This window comes from Triticum aestivum, chromosome 7D, assembly GCF_018294505.1.
Source record: "Triticum aestivum cultivar Chinese Spring chromosome 7D, IWGSC CS RefSeq v2.1, whole genome shotgun sequence".
Lineage (NCBI taxonomy): Eukaryota > Viridiplantae > Streptophyta > Magnoliopsida > Poales > Poaceae > Triticum > Triticum aestivum.
In genome coordinates this window covers 422,261,485-422,281,873 of record NC_057814.1, presented here as the reverse complement: position 1 = coordinate 422,281,873, position 20,389 = coordinate 422,261,485, and positions in this window count along the sequence as shown.

Sequence of the window (20,389 nt, the reverse complement as noted above, 5' to 3'; positions counted from 1 at the left end):
TGATCTTGATGATATGAGTATTACAAGAGTTGATCTACCACGAGATCGTAGAGGCTAAACCCTAGAAGCTAGCCTATGGTATGATTGTCGTTGTCTTACGGACTAAACCCTCCGGTTTATATAGACACCGGTGGGGGCTAGGGTTACACAGAGTCGGTTACAAGGGAGGAGATCTACATATCCGTATTGCCAAGCTTGCCTTCCACGCCAAGGAGAGTCACACCGGGACACGGGACGAAGTCTTCAATCTTGTATCTTCATAGTCCAATAGTCCGGCCAAAGGATATAGTCTGGCTGTCCGAGGACCCCCTAATCCAGGACTCCCTCAGTAGCCCCCGAACCAGGCTTCAATGACGATGAGTCTGGCGCGCAGATTGTCTTCGGCATTGCAAGGCGGGTTCTTATCCAAATTCTGAGTACCTGTCAAGTAGTGTCCGGCTTCCCATAAATGTTGCATTCTTTGGCTTCTGCGCCCAATAATGGCTATCCTCCACGTGTCGAGCGAATGCGAGAAGTCGAGGCATTTTTGCACTTGCCACCCTAACCATGTGAGTAAATCATCTAGTTAAGGGACCGGGGATCCTCAGATCCAGATCACACCATCCTCCCTCAGCGAGTATCCAACGGAGCGCGCCTGGAAAAATCCATCCTATCATGGCCGGTCGTCACAGCTCCTCATCTCGCTCCCGTAGCCCTAAGCTAGGCAAATGGAAGAAGTGTTCCGTTTCCCACAGACAGTTAGTAAAGTTACAAACCCAGGGGTTTCTTCTTCTTGTGTATATGGTCCCCGTCCAAGCTGGACTCGCCACCTACAACGGCGGGGAGCAAGCGGAGAGCCTTCCTAACCCATCCATGGGGGAGCGGGTATGCCTAGTCCCTTACTTATTAAGGGGGCTTGGATTTCCAATTCATCCATTCCTCCGCGGGCTCCTGGATTTCTACGGCCTCCAGCTGCATAACTTTACTCCCGCCTCCATATTACACATCGCTGGCTATGTCGCCCTTTGCGAGCTGCTTCTGGGCTGTGAAGCTCATTTCGAGCTATGGAAGAGGCTATTCTGCCTCGTACCCCGTACACAGGAGGGGTCGATATATCAAGTGGAGCCGAGATATGGCGCATCACCGGGACCGGATACCTGTCCGGTACTCCGAAGAAGACATCCGAAGACTAGCCTTCGGAGTGGTTTTATATGGAGGACGTCCCCCTTCCGGACCCTGTTCGGATGGGCCTTTCCTGAGTTCAATAACACCCCTTTGAAGAATCGCCGCAGCTGGCGCCCTCAGAGCCCCCAGGAGGAGGATAACAGAGAGGTCCTTTACCTGATGGTCCGGATACAAACGCTGGTCAAATCAGGATTGACAATAATTGAGGTTATGTCAATATGTATAATGCGGGGGGTGCAGCCACTTCAATATCGTGGACAACCCATGTGGCACTTCAATGGAGAAGACGATGCCACCCGCTGCGGTCGTAAAGGTCCGGACTCCGTCGCTGCTCTAGCGAAAATACTATCTGATTTATATAAGGGAGAGGAAGAGGAGTTCATCCGTATCAAGCCACGGGATGGATTCTCCACGTACAACCCCTGAAACTGGGTGAGCTGCTACTTTTTACACCAGACCTTCCCGCATTCTTTGTCATAAATATTTACCTTGCTATTTCATAGCAGGAACTGCGAAAAGCTGTGAGGGAGGTCCATAGCCCGCCTCCACAACCAGAGGGCCCTGACCGGGCCCTCAACCCCGGACTCGAAGAGGATCCGGACACATTTGTGGAGCTTATTGACAGGACGTTCTATCAATTGAGCTGCGATGATGCCATGGTGGCCATCATAGCAGATTATCCTGGACTACTCCCTGCATCGCATGTAAGTAAAACCGGAGTCCCAACTTCCGAGAAGGATCCCTTTTTCTGCACTTCACCTACCACACACATATGGTGTCTTACAGGGAAGGCCGTCGGGACGCCATGCCGAACTCGCAGCGACTCACCAACAAGGGGCACCAAAGCCGGGTAGGCTTAAAAGGAAGGCGGTCAGGACTGAGACGCCATCGCAGAGGTATGGAAAAGAACCCTTCTCCGTGGTTGTCTTCTTTTAAAATATAATAACGTCCATGTTTCCTAGTAGGAAAAACGCTCGCCGGACTATATCCGGAGAGGTTGCCGGCCACGCCTCCACCAGTCGGGCTCCAGAACCGGACTTAGAGGCGGATGCTAACATGGGGCCAACACTGGATGTTCCTCCTACAGAGGATGCAGATAGGCTGTCCGCTACGAATTCCGAAGTGGACAGTGCCATGAATCACAGGCGTCACCGGGCCGTACTCCGCGACGCTTGTTTCTCCCAAGAGGCGTTCGATGCCTTTAACTCAGGAGACGCGTACATCCGAGCTGCTCAAAATAGTCTTGCCAAAGCCACGGACCAGTATGTGAAGGATATACGGGTAAGAAAATCTAATAATTATGTGTATCAGTAGCCCCTGAGACTTGAAACAGTTGGCACAACTGATTTAAGGATCATTGTTTGCATAGGTTCTTACGGAGAAGAATACCCGGTTGTCTCAAGAGCTGGAGGAGTGCAAAGCCCAGCTTCAGGCCGCAGTTGCCGCAGTGAAGGAGTCCGATAAGGCTCCTTCTGGTAACACTTATTTCTATTGCAAAGAAAGACATGTACCAGGTAGTATGCGGCATACATGCAAATCTAACAATAGATTCTGCAGATGACTCCGGGGTGAATCCGGAGGTCGTGCGAGGGGATGAGCAACATGCTCAACGACAGCTAAAGGCTGGCGAGCGCGTGCTTACACGGGTTAGGCGGGAGAAAAACTATCTCCAAGACGCCAATACCCGGCTGGGCATTGAACTGAAAGATGTTCGAGCCCAGCTTGCTGAGTCCGTAAAGGAGAATAAGAGGCTTCGACGCAGAATTTTTAGTAAGTGCTTGAATGAACTTTTATGGAGTTCGGCGAAGAAACCGGCTAACAGAATTATGTCTGCAGGTATGCTGACGGGTCGTCCCGTGGTGGAGATGCCCGGGTCTGCGGGTGATCTTCTGCCAGAGCTCTCACAACTGCACGAACAAGTTCGGAAGGTGATGCAGGGCATTGCCCAAGCCATGTGGCCATCCGCCTCCCTGCCAGGAGGCATGGGGCAGCTTGTAGAGAAGCTCAAGGGAGCGCGGCAGCGCTTCCAATTTTGGAAGATATCAGCCTGCCGACAAGGTGCAAGGGAAGCCTGGGCCATGGTGAAGACGCGATATACCAAGGCTGACCCGAACCACATGGCCGAGGTCGGACTTGTGGGTCCGATGGGAAAGAGATCCCCGTCAGTTTGGTGTATGACCAGGTAGAATTAGCCGCAAAGTATTCCCAACAGGATTGTAGGCTAGACAGCCTGTTGGATGGTATAGAAGAAGAATTTAGTCAGTCTAAGTGACCGTGTACTTCAAGTGACATGTATTGTACCTAGCCGGATTTTAAATCATTTGTCATGGCGGACCTTTTCGCTTCGACCTCTGGACCCGACAGTCCGGAGTGTATCCGAATACCCGCTCAGTTATGTAAAAACCGGGGTATGCGTGGAAACCAGGCGTAGGGGTCATAAGTGCTTGAACAGACAAGTACCAACTAGCTATGTTATATTACATGGATAGTAAGAAACATCTTCCAGGGAGAATAGTTCCGTTAAGGGTTCCTTTCCCTGGGTACGCATGCATTAATGTGCATGTTCGAACTACGAAAAGAGACGCATGATATAAACATCTGGGGGCATGTATTACAATAAATAAAGGTCATCTTTTGTTCACCGACCGAATATTCCCTTAAGAACGCTAGCTTTCGGCTTCACCCAGTCTGAGGTACACATCCGGCTGACCCGGCAGTAACAATCGCAGAGGTGCTCCCCTTATGCCCTAGCCGAATTAACGGGAACGTAGGGCATAAACACAAGAGCCAGGCAACCTAGCTTGGCCAAAACTTAAGTCATATTGATGCATATAATGGCGAAAAAGGTACATGTGGAAGAATAACACATGTGTGGGGCATAGAGCCCGAAAATAGTTATATTAAGCTTCTGTATAAGAAGCCCCCAGGTATAACGAGCGCGGCTGGCACGTCAAGATTGTGTAGTCAAGACACATATTAGCCTTTTAAGGCCTTGAAGAAAAAGGGAAGAAAGAAAGAAAGAAAAGACAGATAACGGATATATAAAAAATTGACGGAGGTAAGGAGACAAACATAGAGTCCGGCAGTAGGCGTAGAACCTTCAGAGTCTGGCTGCATTCCATGGGTTTCGCTCGAGTCGATTGTCCGATGCATCCCGCAGACGGTACGCTCCACCGGTCAGAAATTGGTCAATAACGAAGGGACCTTCCCATTTGGGCTTGAGCTTGTTTTTTTTCTTCTCCGGTAGGCGTAGAACGAGTTCGCCAACGTTATATGTTTTGGTCCGTATTTCTCTGCTTTGATACCTTCGAGCCTATTGCTGATAGAATGCAGAACGAGCTTTTCCCACGTCATGCTCCTCCTCCAGGGCGTCCAAACTGTCCTGCCGATCAAGCTCGGCTTCTTTCTCTTCGTACATGCACACTCGAGGTGAGTCATGAATTATGTCGCAGGGCAGTACCGCCTCTGCACCGTACACCATAAAAAACGGTGTGTATCCGGTAGTGCGATTCGGCATGGTCCATAGCCCCCATAGTACAGAGTCGAGCTCCTCTACCCAGTGTGTATCAGATTCCTTCAAGGATCGCACTAATCTGGGTTTAATGCCGCTCATGATAAGACCATTTGCTCGCTCGACTTGACCGTTAGTTTGTGGGCGATAGACAGAAGCGTAATCGAGCTTGATGCCCATGTTGCTGCACCAAAGTTTTACCTCGTCGGCTGTAAAGTTTGAGCCGTTATCGGTGATGATGCTATGGGGAACGCCATAACGGTGTACAACCACGGATATGAAGTCTATCACTGGTCCGGATTCGGCCGTTTTAACTGGTTTGGCTTCTATCCATTTGGTGAATTTGTCCACCATGACCAATAGGTATTTTTCCTTATGGCTTCCCCCTTTAAGGGGTCCGACCATATCAAGCCCCCAGACCACAAAGGGCCAAGTGATGGGTATTGTTTGGAGACCGGTAGGTGGCATATGGCTTTGGTTTTCGAAAAGCTGGCAACCGACGCAACGTTGAACGAGGTCCTGTGCGTCTGCCCGGGCTGTCGGCCAATAAAAACCTGTACGGAAGGCCTTGCTTACAAGGGCCCGAGCTGCGGCATGGTGGCCGCCAAGTCCAGCATGAATTTCTGCCATTGCCGTCCTTCCTCTTCGGAGATGCACCTTTGAAGTACTCCGGTAGCGCTTTTCTTATAAAGCTCTCCCTCGTGGACCTTGTAGGCTTTAGACCATCGCACAATGCAACGTGCCTCGTTTGGGTCCTCAGGTAGTTCCTGCCTAGTTAGGTATGCCAAGAAGGGTTCTGTCCACGGGGCGATGACGGCCATAATCACGTGGGTCGAAGGTGTTATTTCGGTGGCAGAGCCTCCGATGACGTCAGAGTGTTCGGTGTCTGGCGTTGTGGCCGGGTCCGGACTATTGTTACCGGTCTCTCCTTCCCATATCACGGATGGCTTAAACAGCCTTTCCAAGAAGATATTAGGTGGGACAGGGTCGCACTTAGCGCCAATGCGGGCGAGGATATCCGCTGCCTGATTGTTTTCCCGGACCACATGGTGGAATTCAAGCCCCTCGAACCGAGCTGACATTTTGAGGACGGCGTTGCGATAAGCCGCCATTTTTGGATCCTTGGCATCGAAGTCTCCATTTATTTGAGATATTGCAAGGTTCGAGTCCCCACGTACCTCCAGGCGTTGAATGCCCATGGAGACTGCCATCCGGAGACCATGTAACAGGGCCTCATATTCTGTTGCATTGTTGGAGTCTGTGTATAATATTTGGAGTACGTATTGGACTATATCTCCGGTGGGGGATGTCAGGACGACGCCAGCCCCCAGACTAGCCAGCATTTTAGAGCCGTCAAAGTGCATGATCCAATTGGAGTACGCGCCGTACTCTTTAGGGAGTTCGGCTTCTGTCCATTCGGCGACGAAATCAGCCAGTACTTGTGACTTAATGGCTCGCCGTGGTTTGTATATTATGTCGAATGGGAGGAGCTCAATAGCCCATTGAGCAATCCGGCCCGTGGCCTCGCGGTTGTTTATTATGTCGTTGAGTGGTAGTTTCCGGGATGCCATGAAGACCGCGTATGCTATCTTTTGATAATGTGGGTACCGTGAATTGCATGGAGTGAGGACAGTGGATACATAGTATACCGGCTTTGAAGCGGGAACTTATGTCCGTCCGTCTCTCGTTCGATGACGAGCACTGCACTTACAACTTGGTGTGTTGCCACTATATATAACAGCATTGGTTCGCTGACATTTGGCGCGGCCAAGATTGGGTTTGTGGCCAAAATGACTTTTATTTCTTCTAATCTGGCCGTGGCCACATCCGTCCACTCAAAGTGTTCGGTGCGTCGAAGAAGGCGATAAAGAGGCAGTGCCTTTTCTCCTAATCGGGAGATGAAGCGGCTTAAAGCAGCCACGCATCTAGTTAATTTCTGGATCTGCTAGAGGTCTGTTGGGATAGCCAACTGTGAAAGAGCTCGGATTTTAGCCGGATTTGCTTTGATTCCTCTGTTGGATACGATGAAGCCTAAGAGCTTTCCGGCGGGCACGCCGAAGACGCATTTTTCCGGATTGAGCTTAATGTCGTATGTTCGAAGATTGTCGAATGTGAGCCTCAAGTCGTCTATTAAGGATTCAACGTGTCTGGTTTTAATGACCACATCGTCTACGTATGCCTCCACTATTTTGCCGATCTGTGTCTCCAAGCATGTCCGAATCATGCGTTGATAGGTTGCGCCGGCGTTTTTGAGCCCGAAAGGCATGGTGTTAAAACAGAAGGGGCCGTATGGAGTGATAAATGCCGTTGCGGCTTGATCGGATTCCGCCATCTTAATTTGATGGTATCCGGAGTATGCGTCGAGGAAACACAATGAGTCGTGTCCTGCGGTAGCGTCGATAATTTGATCGATGCCAGGGAGGGGGAAGGGATCCTTGGGGCAAGCCTTGTTAAGGTCCTTGAAGTCGACACATAGGCGCCAGGATTTGTCCTTCTTTGGTACCATCACCAGGTTTGCTAGCCAGTCCGGATGTTTTATTTCTCGAATGAATCCGGCCTCCAGTAATTTGGCTAGCTCCTCTCCCATGGCTTGTCACTTAGGCTCAGAAAAGCACCGGAGAGTTTGCTTGACCGGATTGAATCCCTTTAGAATGTTAAGGCTATGCTCGGCCAGCCTGCGTGGGATTCCTGGCATGTCTGAAGGATGCCAGGCGAAGATGTCCCAATTCTCGCGCAAGAACTCCCGCAGTGCGGCGTCTACTGTGGGGTTTAATTGTGCCCCAATGGATGCTGTTTTTGTAGGGTCCGTTGGGTGGACTTGGAATTTGACTATTTCATCCGCTGGTTTAAAACAGGTGGATTTGGATCTCTTGTCGAGTATCACGTCGTCCTTGTCAACTGTGGAGCGCAGCGCCGTCAGTTCTTCGGCCGCGAGGGCTTCGGATAACGCCTCGAGGGCCAGTGTGGCTGTTTTATTTTCGGCGCGGAGTGCTATGTCCGGATCACTAGCTAGTGTGATGATTCCATTGGGCCCGGGCATTTTGAGCTTCATGTACCCGTAATGGGGTATAGCTTGGAAGATCGTGAATGCCTGCCGCCCTAGAAGGGCGTGGTATCCGCTATTGAACGAGGCCACTTGGAATGTGATTTCTTTGGACCTATAATTCTCCGACGTGCCGAATACCACATCTAGTGTGATTTTCCCAGCGCATCGTGCCTCCCGACTAGGGATGATTCCTCTGAAGGTCGTGCTGCTTTGCTCAATGCGACTTTTGTCTATTTCCATTTTTCGAAGAGTCTCCTCATAGATGAGGTTTAATCTGGTGTCGCCGTCCATGAGCACTTTAGTAAGCCGGAAGCCGTCCACAATTGGACTAAGGACCAAGGCGGCTGGAGCTCGGGCTGTTCGGAATTTAGGTTCGTCACTAGCATTGAAGGTGATAGCCGTATCACTCCATGGATTTATTGCTGCCACGTGGCAGACTTCGACAAGGCTGCGGAGTGCTCTCTTACGCCTATTATTTGAGGCGAAGGTCTCGAAGACTGTCAATATTGTATTGCTGTTTTCCGCGGGATGGTGCTCTGCCGTATTGTTGATGAGGAGATACTCACTGCTCTTGGCCACCTTCCGGAGTACCCAACATGCTCTAAGGCTATGTGTTGGCATGGTATCCACTGTACTGTGAATTTTGCATGGCCCATTAAGCCGTCCCTCCAATATGGTTCCGCGCCCTGTAGTGGGCTTTTGTTTCTTTGTAATTGGATCGGGTGACTTACGAGAGTACACCCTTTTAGTTCGGACGGGGGGTTTTGTGAGAGCCGGAGGATCCCAAAATTTTGTTTGGGTTTTCCAGGCGCATTCCATCGCACAGTACTTCCGTATTATGGCCGCCAAGTTAGCGAAGTGTGCTATGTCACGGCGACTTATGGCATTGAGGATTCCCCTGTCCGTGCAATTTTTGCAAAAGAATGCAATTGCGTCTTCCTCGCGACAGTCCTTAACCTTGCTCATTACAAGGAGGAATCTGGCCCAATAGTGGTGTACTGTCTCTTGGGGCTCTTGTCTAATGTGGGAGAGATCATTTATATCTGGGCGGGTGGGGGGATTTAGGTCCGAACCCAGACCCGATCTGAGACCTAGGGGCGGAGGAGTTTCCGAGCTTGGCAGTTTGGGCTCCGGGATGTTGCCCAATAGGTCTGGCCCGCTCCTGATTCTAGGTTCAAGGTTTGGGCCATGTCCTCCCATAGACGGGTATCCGGCTCGGAGAGCTCGGGAATCCGGACATAGTTTGTCCTCAAGATAGAGGAAGAATTGCTGCATTGCTCCTCCACCACCGCTATCTGATGGGTGACCGGCGGGGAGTTAATCTCCCTTTGGTCGGGTTTAAGCCCGATCTGATCATAGTCCGTAGCGACTCCCAAGGCGGCGATGCGATCCAAGAGCTCGTTCAAGGAAGAGAGCTCCATTGGATCCAACTGCTCGGCGAATTCCGAGCCGACGTGGAGGCTGTTTTCGATGACCCGAGAAGTCATCGTCGGTGCAGCGGCCGAACGGGCGGTCATGACGAAACCGCCTAGCCAGAGAGTTTGGCCTATAGCTAGGGCTCCCCCAGAGGTGATGTTGTCCTTGACAACAAGATGAGCCATCCAACCTTATGATGACGGCACAGTGGAACTCTCAATGAAAGCACCAATGTCGGTGTCAAAACCGGCGGATCTCGGGTAGGGGGTCCCGAACTGTGCGTCTAAGGCGGATGGTAACAGGAGGCGGGGGACACGATGTTTACCCAGGTTCGGGCCCTCTCGATGGAGGTAATACCCTACTTCCTGCTTGATTGATCTTGATGATATGAGTATTACAAGAGTTGATCTACCACGAGATCATAGAGGCTAAACCCTAGAAGCTAGCCTATGGTATGATTGTCGTTGTCCTATGGACTAAACCCTCCGGTTTATATAGACACCGGAGGGGGCTAGGGTTACACAGAGTCGGTCACAAGGGAGGAGATCTACATATCCGTATTGCCAAGCTTGCCTTCCACGCCAAGGAGAGTCCCACCTGGACACGGGACGAAGTCTTCAATCTTGTATCTTCATAGTCCAACAGTCCGGCCAAAGGATATAGTCCGGCTGTCCAAGGACCCCCTAATCCAGGACTCCCTCAAACTCTTTTGGAATACGACACTGCTTAGCATAGAACAAACCAGCTTTCTATTATTACACGAATATGAATACAAGGTCTCCGATGTTACAATGAATAATATCGGTACGGCGACACTACGCCATCCTCAGTTGCGCTATGCAAGCAGCAGAACAACTCGAAGCAGCGGAAAAACTTCTAGCAGCGGAACAACGATGACGGTGGTGAACTCCACTCTGTAGGGACTCTGCTTGGAATGCTTATCCTAGCTCGCACGAATGGAATCCATGACAAGCAAACAAGCAATCAAATCTGGCATGACCTGCAAACTGGCATGACACGCCAGGTTAGTACATTGAATGTACTTGCAAGCTCACAATAACCAAAAGCATTCAAGACAAACAACAGCATGGCAATTACAGGTTAAGCAACAATTATCATGAGATCATCAGGATAACATGGCATGGACAACATGAACATGGTACAGCTAGAACAATATGAGCATGGCATGAACATATAAATCTGACGATACTAGCATGCAACATGATGACACTACATGCACCACTTATTCTGCTCGGGTTACCTCATAACCATCACATGCATCACTTACCAACCTCGGACATCACACGGTCATCTCAGGATCAAATCAAGCTTGGTATAAACAATACCGTACTAATCATTAAATGACCACAAGGAGCTTGATCTTTACCCATGATTCTCGCACAACATCACGAATATCCAACAACTCGGTATCCTCGATACCACGGTGATCATTCACGAATCACAAACGAAACCACTCTGGGCTCAACGAGTTACCTCGTAACCAAACGGTGATCATTCACGGATCACATAACCAACTTATCTCATCATCGAACCGGGGTTGTTATTAATCAAGTTATTATTAATTACTATTGACTCACAGTGTGACCAACTACGAACTGGGCCCTTATCCGCGGGCGCGGCTATCGATAGGTTTAATATACACTCTGCAGAGGTTAGTACACTGTACCCACACCACGGAACCCATGGCCTTGCACTCCCATTCGGGTGGACCAACGGCGTTCCGACAAAACCGATCTAGTGCCATGACACTCTCCCGGCCACTCTGACTCACTCCCCATTGGGCTAGTCCTGGGTGGCCCCGTGTCTACCAAAGACACCAACGACCACCGTCGTGGCAAAACGGCCACCATCGTGGCAAAAACGGTCCCAAACAGGGACAAGGATCCATAACAACAACAACGGGCACACAAGGCTTATGTCCGCCTACCTGATCAGGGTAGTGCGCGCCCATAACCTTCCCTCGTTGGAGGCACCGGCGAGAGGCATGACAATAGACCCAGTTAGGACCTTCCCATAAAGGTAAGCGTGGTTGCCCTGGTCAGCTCGATATGGTGGCACCATGACTCAGCCAACAGTTGTTCAAGTTCAATTTAATCCGGTTAAACATGAATGCAAATATGCTGAGCCATGATAAAATAACATGATGCAATTACAAGGCATGAGCATGCTATCAACATAAGCATGGGGATGCAACATAACTATCACCATATCAACAATGAATCATATCCAACTGAGCATACCATAATGATGAGCATGAATATTACAAGTACAACACTACTCATAACATGACTACAACAATAAATACCATGCAAGAATACATCACTAACATTACCGAGTAATCACTTAATCAACTAACAACAAAGGAACAATGCATATTAACGATACTCGGTAACCGACGTTAGTCATGCACCGAAGAACATGACTAACCCAACATGTACTATTATCAAGCATGACCAATGTGAAAGTAATACTAGCAAATAATTCATGATAAGAGAGTGCAAGAAAGCAACGCATGACGGTAACCACCGATCTATAAGCATAACCGAAATAACGACAACAGTAGCAAAACAAGCATACAATTATTAAAGATTCAAGTTGAAAACCAATGCTACTGTATGGCTATCATGCAAATGGTGGTTGTGGCATGCCTGGGGTAGATGAAATCACCGGGAAGAAGTGCGAGAAGCTCGCGGAAAGATTCGCCGGAAACACTTCTCTCTCGAAAGGGGCTGGTTAACGGCAAGGGAAAAATGGTCATTTTCAGAATGTTGTCACATGGTGAAAATTATATCAATAGAACGGGATCGACGAAACGAAGAAGTGGGCTTTGGAATCGCCTCATTTGGATTTGGGAGTGAAAAGATATGATAGTTTTTCCTATCAGGGACCTATTTGTAATAAAACCAGCACAAACAGGCCCTCAGCCGGAAAAACAGACCGCGCACTTTGCAGAAATATGCCTTCTCCTCTGGAAAACGTATTCCACGCTGAAACAGAAGAAAATACGCTTTCAGATAAGTGAAAGCGCATTTTGGTATAAAGAAGGACGAAACTACGCTTTCGGAAAGCGAAGACGTAATCAGTGGATTACGCCTCCACTTATCCACGTCAACGTAGCTGGGCCCGACCGTTGCTCACTTACACGCGGGCTCGGCGTTGACTTCCTTCTCCTCCCCCTCCCGCGCCTGCTGTCTTCTTCCTCGCGTGACCTCGACCAGAACACGAAGCAGGACGAGGCAGAGGCGGCTCAGGCGAGGGGGCCGGCCAGCTCCAGCCAGCTCCGGCCGAAAGGCGACCACCGGCGGGAGCGGGAGGACGTACCGCGCCCGTTCAGAGGCCCAAGCACGCCGGGGAGGGACGGGGTGATGGCGCCACGCGAAGCCAGAGAGGTTGCAGCGGCGGCCAGAGGCACTCCGGCGAGAGGGTGGGGTGATGGAGAGGTTCGCCGGAACACGGGGAAGATTCTGGTGAGGTCATTGGGAGGAGGAGGTGACCGGATGGCTCAGATTTAAGCCGAGCTACGCAGCGGCCATGGCGGCGAACTGAGGCGAGGAGGGGCTCTGGGGGTAAATGGAGAGGTCAGGAAGGCTTCTAAGAGTGAGGGGGAGGTAATGGAGTGCTCGGGAGGCCGCGGGGAGGCCTATATATGGGCGGGCGAGAGTGATGGGCTCGGGTGCCGCGGGGCACGTCCGGCCGACGCTCTGGCGAGGCTCAGCGAGCACGGGGTGGCGCAAGAACGCGACGAGGGAGGGAGCGGACGAGCTACAGAGGTGCACAGGGCAAGAGGGGCCGAGGGCGCAAAGGGGAAACGGCCACGGCACCATTAATGCTCGGTCGGCCACAGTGCGCCCATGGGCGCGCGGCGACGAGCGCTGACGGAGGGGGAGATGGCTCCAGGAGGACGGCGACGACATGGTGAAGCTGCTGGACATGCTCACGAGCGCGAAGACGACGAGAGGAGGAGGGGCTGGAGCTAGGCGACGTTCTGGGCGTGGCCACTGCACACAGAGCGCGTGCACAGGCTCGCCATCGTCGCGGTCACCGCGTGCACTGGCATGTAGCGGGGGAAAGAGCTGGAACCTGTTGTCTAGTGGTAAGTTCTTCCAGGGGAGGTTTCAACTACGGTGGTAGATCGATGAAAAGCTCTGTGGTTAAATGTTAAGCAACCTCTGAAGTTTACTACAGTAAATTTGGTCGTGAACTGATGATCAACAGGAAGGAGATTGGGAGAAATGGAGTTGTCTGCGAGGTTTAGGTTAAGAAGGACTTTCATCCTGGTAACTTTGAGAAGATTTGGACCAATATTTAATATAGTTGCTTTGCAACTGCCAAATCTGGTCCAGAAATGAGATTTGGATGATGCACTCACTTGGTGATGCCACTTGAGCTCAAATTTGGCAAGGCTTAGTGATTTGATCATACAAAGATGTTGTATAAGTTTCATACCAATAGGATTTACCAAAATGGTACTTGCTTCACAAACATCCTTGCCGACCAGACAATTGCAATAATTTTGGAGAAATATTGGCTAAGTGAAATGGTGCCAAATTTGGTGGAGAGATGTTATATAGGTAGGATCATGATCTGGTAATTTATCAGGATTTTTGAAGCAATATAAAATGCACTTGCTTCACAACCTGAAAATTTTACCCGAAACAAAGATTTGGCCCTGTGCTCACATAAATGATTGGATGGGTATGAAATTTGGAGGAGGCTAATTATATGAGCACATGAAGAGTCTTGCAAAATTTCAACTCATTTGGATTCTCCTAGCTAGTACTTCCTTCACAGTGGCTTCTGTTTGACAGAAACTTTGAAAAATCACTCAGGAAGATTGGCTAGGCAAATATAGTTGAATTTTGGCATGTTGCAATTATTTGTACATAAAAGAATGCCCAACAAGTTCGGGAGCAAACAAGATAAGATAAATGACACTTCCTTCACAAAGTGCCACTCTGGACAGAAAGGAAGAATAATTATTGGGGAATTATTCTTGGGCTAGGACAGGAACTTTTGGGCCTATTTGAGCAACATATGACCCAAAGAAATTATGAGAATTATTTGGGAATTTTTGGATGGACAGAAATATAGGTTGCTTCACAACCTAGGGCAGACATGATTATTCCTTTAATAGAAAAAGGAATATTTCCTAGAAAAAGATTTTAGGGTTTGGTCAAGCAGTGAAGTGACATGATCTTGGCAAGGTTTTGAGAATGATGATCCACTTGGGAGAGGAAATGAAGATGATTTCCCAGGTGGCAAGGCCACAGAACCACTCCAAAAATAAAAACAGAGCAAAAACCAATTGAATTAAAAGAAAAAGAAATGGGCCAAAAACCAGGCTGTTACAAACATTAACTTCAACTCCTGGAACATCTCATATGCTCCATGAAGTTCAAAACGTCGTTGAAGTCCCGGTTCTAAGCCGTAAAGCATGGCACACTGAACTATCGAGTAGTCATCAGATTTGCTCTGCCAGGCGTTCGTAACATCTGGCGTTGCTCCTGCAGCAGGTTTGGCACCTAGCAGTGTTCCCAGGACGTAATTCTTCTGTGCAGCAATGAGGATAATCCTCAAGTTACGGACCGAGTCCGTGTAATTGCTACCATCATCTTTCAACTTAGCTTTCTCTAGGAAGGCATTAAAATTCAACGGAACAACAACGCGGGCCATTTATCTACAACAACATAGACATGCAAAATACTATCAGGTACTAAGTTCATGATAAATTAAAGTTCAATTAATCATATTACTTAAGAACTCCCACTTAGATAGACATCCCTCTAATCATCCAAGTGATCACGTGATCCATATCAACTAAACCATGTCCGATCATCACGTGAGATGGAGTAGTTTTCAATGGTGAACATCACTATGTTGATCATATCTACTATATGATTCACGCTCGACCTCTCGGTCTTAGTGTTCCGAGGCCATATCTGCATATGCTAGGCTCGTCAAGTTTAACCCGAGTATTCTGCGTGTGCAAAACTGGCTTGCACCCGTTGTATGTGAACGTAGAGCTTATCACACCCGATCATCACGTGGTGTCTCGACACGATGAACTGTAGCAACGGTGCATACTCCGGGAGAACACTTGTACCTTGAAATTTAGTGAGAGATCATCTTATAATGCTACCGACGTACTAAGCAAAATAAGATGCATAAATGATAAACATCACATGCAATCAATATAAGTGATATGATATGGCCATCATCATCTTGCGCCTTTGATCTCCATCTGCAAAGCACCGTCATGATAACCATCGTCACCGGCTTGACACCTTGATCTCCATCGAAGCATCGTTGTCGTCTCGCCAACTATTGCTTCTACGACTATCGCTACCGCTTAGTGATAAAGTAAAGCAATTACATGGCGATTGCATTTCATACAATAAAGCAACAACTATATGGCTCCTGCCAGTTGCCGATAACTGTGTTACAAAACATGATCATCTCATACAACAATTTATATAATCATGTCTTGACCATATCACATCACAACATGCCCTGCAAAAACAAGTTAGACGTCCTCTACTTTGTTGTTGCAAGTTTTACGTGGCTGCTACGGGCTTAGCAAGAACCATTCTTACCCACGCCGCAAAACCACAACGATTTTTCGTCAAGTTTGCTGTTTTAACCTTCAACAAGGACCGGTCATAGTCACACTCGATTCAACTAAAGTTGGAGAAACAGACACCCACTAGCCACCTGTGTGCGAAACACGGCGGTAGAACCAATCTCATGAACGCAGTCATGTAATGTCGGTCTGGGCCACTTCATCCAACAATACCGCCGAATCAAAGTATGACATGCTGGTAAGCAGTATGACTATTATCGCCCACAACTCTTTGTGTTCTACTCGTGCATATAACATCTACGCATAGACCTGGCTTTGATACCACTGTTGGGGAACGCAGTGATTCAAAATTTTACCTACGATCACGCAAGATCTATCTATGTGATGCATAGCAACGAGTGGGAGAGTGTGTCCACGTACCCTCGTAGACCAAAAGAGGAAGCGTTAAGTAACGCGGTTGATGTAGTCGAACGCCTTCGCGATCCAACCGATCAAGTACCGAACGCACGGCACCTCCACGATCTGCACACGTTCAGCTCGGTGACGTCCCTCGAACTTCTAGATCTAGCTTAGGTCAAGGGAGAGTTTCATTAGCATGATGGCATGTTGACGGTGATGATGAAGTTACTGACGCAGGGCTTCGCCTAAGCTCTACAACGATATGACCGAGGTGGAAATATGTGGAGGGGGCATCGCACACGGCTAAACAAGCAACTTGTGTGTCTATGGGGTGCCCCCTCCCCCGTATATAAAGGAGGGGAGGAGGGGGCCAGTCGGCCTTATGGTGCACCCCCAAGGGGGGATTCCTACTCCTACTAGGAGTAGGTTTCCCCCCTTTCCTAGTCCAACTAGGAGGGGGGAGGAAGGGGAAGAAGGGAGGAAGGAAAGGGGGCCCGACCCCCTTCCCAATTTGGATTGGGCTTGGGGGGCGCCCCACCTCTTGGCCGCATCCTCTCTCCTCCACTAAAGCCCATGTAGGCCCATTAAGCCTCCGGGGGGTTCCGGTAACCCCCGATACTCCAGTAAATGCCCGAACTCATCCGAAATCATTCCGGTGTCCAAACATAACCTTCCAATATATCAATCTTCATGTCTCAACCATTTCGAGACTCCTCGTCATGTCCGTGATCACATCCGGGACTCCAAACTACCTTCGGTACATCAAAACACATAAACTCATAATACCGATCATCATCGAACGTTAAGCATGCGGACCCTACGGGTTCGAGAACTATGTAGACATGACCGAGACTCATCTCCGGTCAATAACCAATAGCGAAACCTGGATGCTCATATTGGTTCCTACATATTCTACGAAGATCTTTATCGGTCAAACCGCACAACAACATACGTTGTTCCCTTTGTCATCGATATGTTACTTGCCCGAGATTCGATCGTCGGTATCATGATACCTAGTTCAATCTCGTTACCGGCAAGTGTCTTTACTCGTTCCGTAATGCAACATCCCGCAACTAACTCATTAGTCACATTGCTTGCAAGGCTTATAGTGATGTGCATTACCGAGAGCGCCTAGAGATACCTCTCCGATAATTGGAGTGACAAATCCTAATCTCGATCTATGCCAACTCAACAAACTCCATCAGAGACACCTATAGAGCATCTTTATAGTCATCTAGTTATGTTGTGACGTTTGATAGAACACTAAGTGTTCCTCCGGTATTTGGGAGTTGCATAATCTCATAGTCATAGGAACATGTATAAGTCATGAAGAAAGCAATAGCAATAAACTAAACGATCAAAGTGCTAAGCTAACGGATGGGTCATGTCAATCACATCATTCTCTAATGATGTGATCCCGTTCATCAAATGACAACTCATGTCCATGGCTAGGAAACTTAACCATCTTTGATTAAAGAGCTAGTCAAGTAGAGGCATACTAGTGACACTCTGTTTGTCTATGTATTCACACATGTACTAAGTTTCCGATTAATACAATTCTAGCATGAATAATAAACATTTATCATGATATAAGGAAATATAAATAACAACTTTATTATTGCCTCTAGGGCATATTTCCTTCATATTTGGTATACATGTTATTGATGTGTACCTTACTAATGCTCGTAGTGGTGCTTGGGTATTTGATACTGGTTCAGTTGCTCATATTTGTAACTCGAAACAGGAGCTACGAATTAAACGAAGATTGGCTAAGGACGAGGTGACGATGCGCGTCGGGAATGGTTCCAAGGTCGATGTGATCACCGTCGGCACGCTACCTCTACATCTACCTTCGGGATTAGTTTTAGACCTGAATAATTGTTATTTGGTGCCAGCGTTGAGCATGAACATTATACATGGATCTTGTTTAGTGCGAGACGGTTATTCATTTAAATCGGAGAATAATGATTGTTCTATTTATATGAGCAATATTTTTATGGCCATGCACCCTTGAAGAGTGGTCTATTTTTGTTGAATCTCGATTGTAGTGATACACTTATTCATAATATTGATGCCAAAAGATGCAAAGTTTATAATGATAGTGCAACATATTTGTGGCACTGCCGTTTAGGTCATATTTGTGTAAAGTGCATGAAGAAACTCAATGTAGATGGGCTTTTGGAATCACTTGATTATGAATCATTTGGTACTTGCGAACCATGCCTCATGGGCAAGCTAAGATGACTAAAACTCCGTTCTCCGGAACAATGGAGCGAGCCAATGACTTATTGGAAATAATACATACCGATGTATGCGGTCCGATGAGTGTTGAGGCACGCAGTAGGTACCGTTATTTTTTGACCTTCACGGATGATTTGAGTAGATATGGTTATACCTACTTAATGAAACACAAGTCTGAAACATTTGAAATGTTCAAAGAATTTCAGAGTGAACTAGGGAATTATTGTAACAAGAAAATAAAGTTTCTACTATCTGATCGTGAAGGCGAATATTTGAGTTACGAGTTTGGCTTTCATTTAAAACAATGTGGAATAGTTTCACAACTCACGCCACCTAGAACACCACAGCGTAATGGTGTGTCCGAACATCGTAACCGTACTTTATTGGATATGGTGCGTTCTATGATGTCTCTTACCGATTTACCACTATCGTTTTGGGGTTATGCATTAGAGACAGCTGCATTCACGTTAAATAGGGCACCATCTAAATCCATTGAGATGACACCATATGCACTGTGATCTGGCAAGAAACCTAAGCTGCCGTTTCTTAAAGTTTGGGGTTGCGACACTTATGTCAAAAGGCTTCAGCCTGATAAGCTCGAACCCAAATCGGAGAAGTGCGTCTTCATAGGATACCCTATGGAAACAATTGGATACACCTTCTACCACAGATCCAAAGGCAATATCTTTGTTGCCAAGAATGGAACCTTTCTAGAGAAGTAGTTTCTCTCGAAAGAAGTGAGTGGGAGGAAAGTTGAACTTGAAGAGGTAACCGTACCCTCTCTCGAATTGAAAAGTAGCACATCAGAGAAATCCATTCCCGTGATGCCTACACCAACTAGAGAGGAAGCAAATGATAATGATTTTGAAACTTCAGATCAAGTTGCTACTGAACCTCGTAGGTCAATCAGAGCACGATCCGCACTAGAGTGGTACGGTAATCCTGTCCTGGAAGTCATGTTATTAGACCAAGGAGAACCTACAAACTATGAAGAAGCTATGATGAGCCCAGGTTCCGACAGATGGCTTGAGGCCATGAAATCTGAGATAGCATCCATGTATGAGAACAAAGTGTGGACTTTGGTGGACTTGCCCAATGATCGGCAAGCCATAGAGAATAAATGGATCTTCAAGAAGAAGACTGGCGTTGATGGTAATGTTACTGTCTACAAAGCTTGACTTGTCGCAAAAGTTTTTCGACAAGTTCAAGGGGTTGACTACAATGAGACTTCCTCACCGCAGCGATGCTTAAGTCCGTCCGAATCTTGTTAGCAATTGCCGCATTTTATGATTATGGAATCTGGCAAATGGATGTCAAAACTGCATTCCTTAATGGATTTCTTAAAGAAGAGTTGTATATGATGCAACCAGAAGGTTTTTTTGATCCTAAAGGTGCTAACAAGGTGTGCAAGCTCTAGCAATCCATCTATGGACTGGTGCAAGCATCTCAGAGTTGGAATATACGCTTTGATGAGGTGATCAAAGCATATGGTTTTATACAGACTTTCGGCGAAGCCTGTATTTACAAGAAAGTGAGTTGGAGCTCTGTAGCATTTCTAATATTATATGTAGATGACATATTATTGATTGGAAATGATATAGAATTTCTGGATAGCATAAAAGGATACTTGAATAAGAGTTTTTCAATGAAATAGCTCGGTGAAGCTGCTTATATATTGGGCATCAAGATCTATAGAGATAGATCAAGACGCTTAATAGGACTTTCACAAAGCACATACCTTGACAAAGTTTGAAGAAGTTCAAAATGGATCTGTCAAAGAAAGGGTTCTTGCCCGTGTTACAAGTTGTGAAGTTGAGTTTGACTCAAAGCCCGACCACTGCAGAAGATAGAGAGAAAATGAAAGTCATTCCCTATGCCTCAGCCATAGGTTCTATCATGTATGCTATATTGTGTAGCAGGCCTGATGTGTGCCTTGCCATAAGTCTGGAAGGGAGGTACCAAAGTAATCCAGGAGTGGATCACTGGACAGCGGTCAAGAACATCCTGAAGT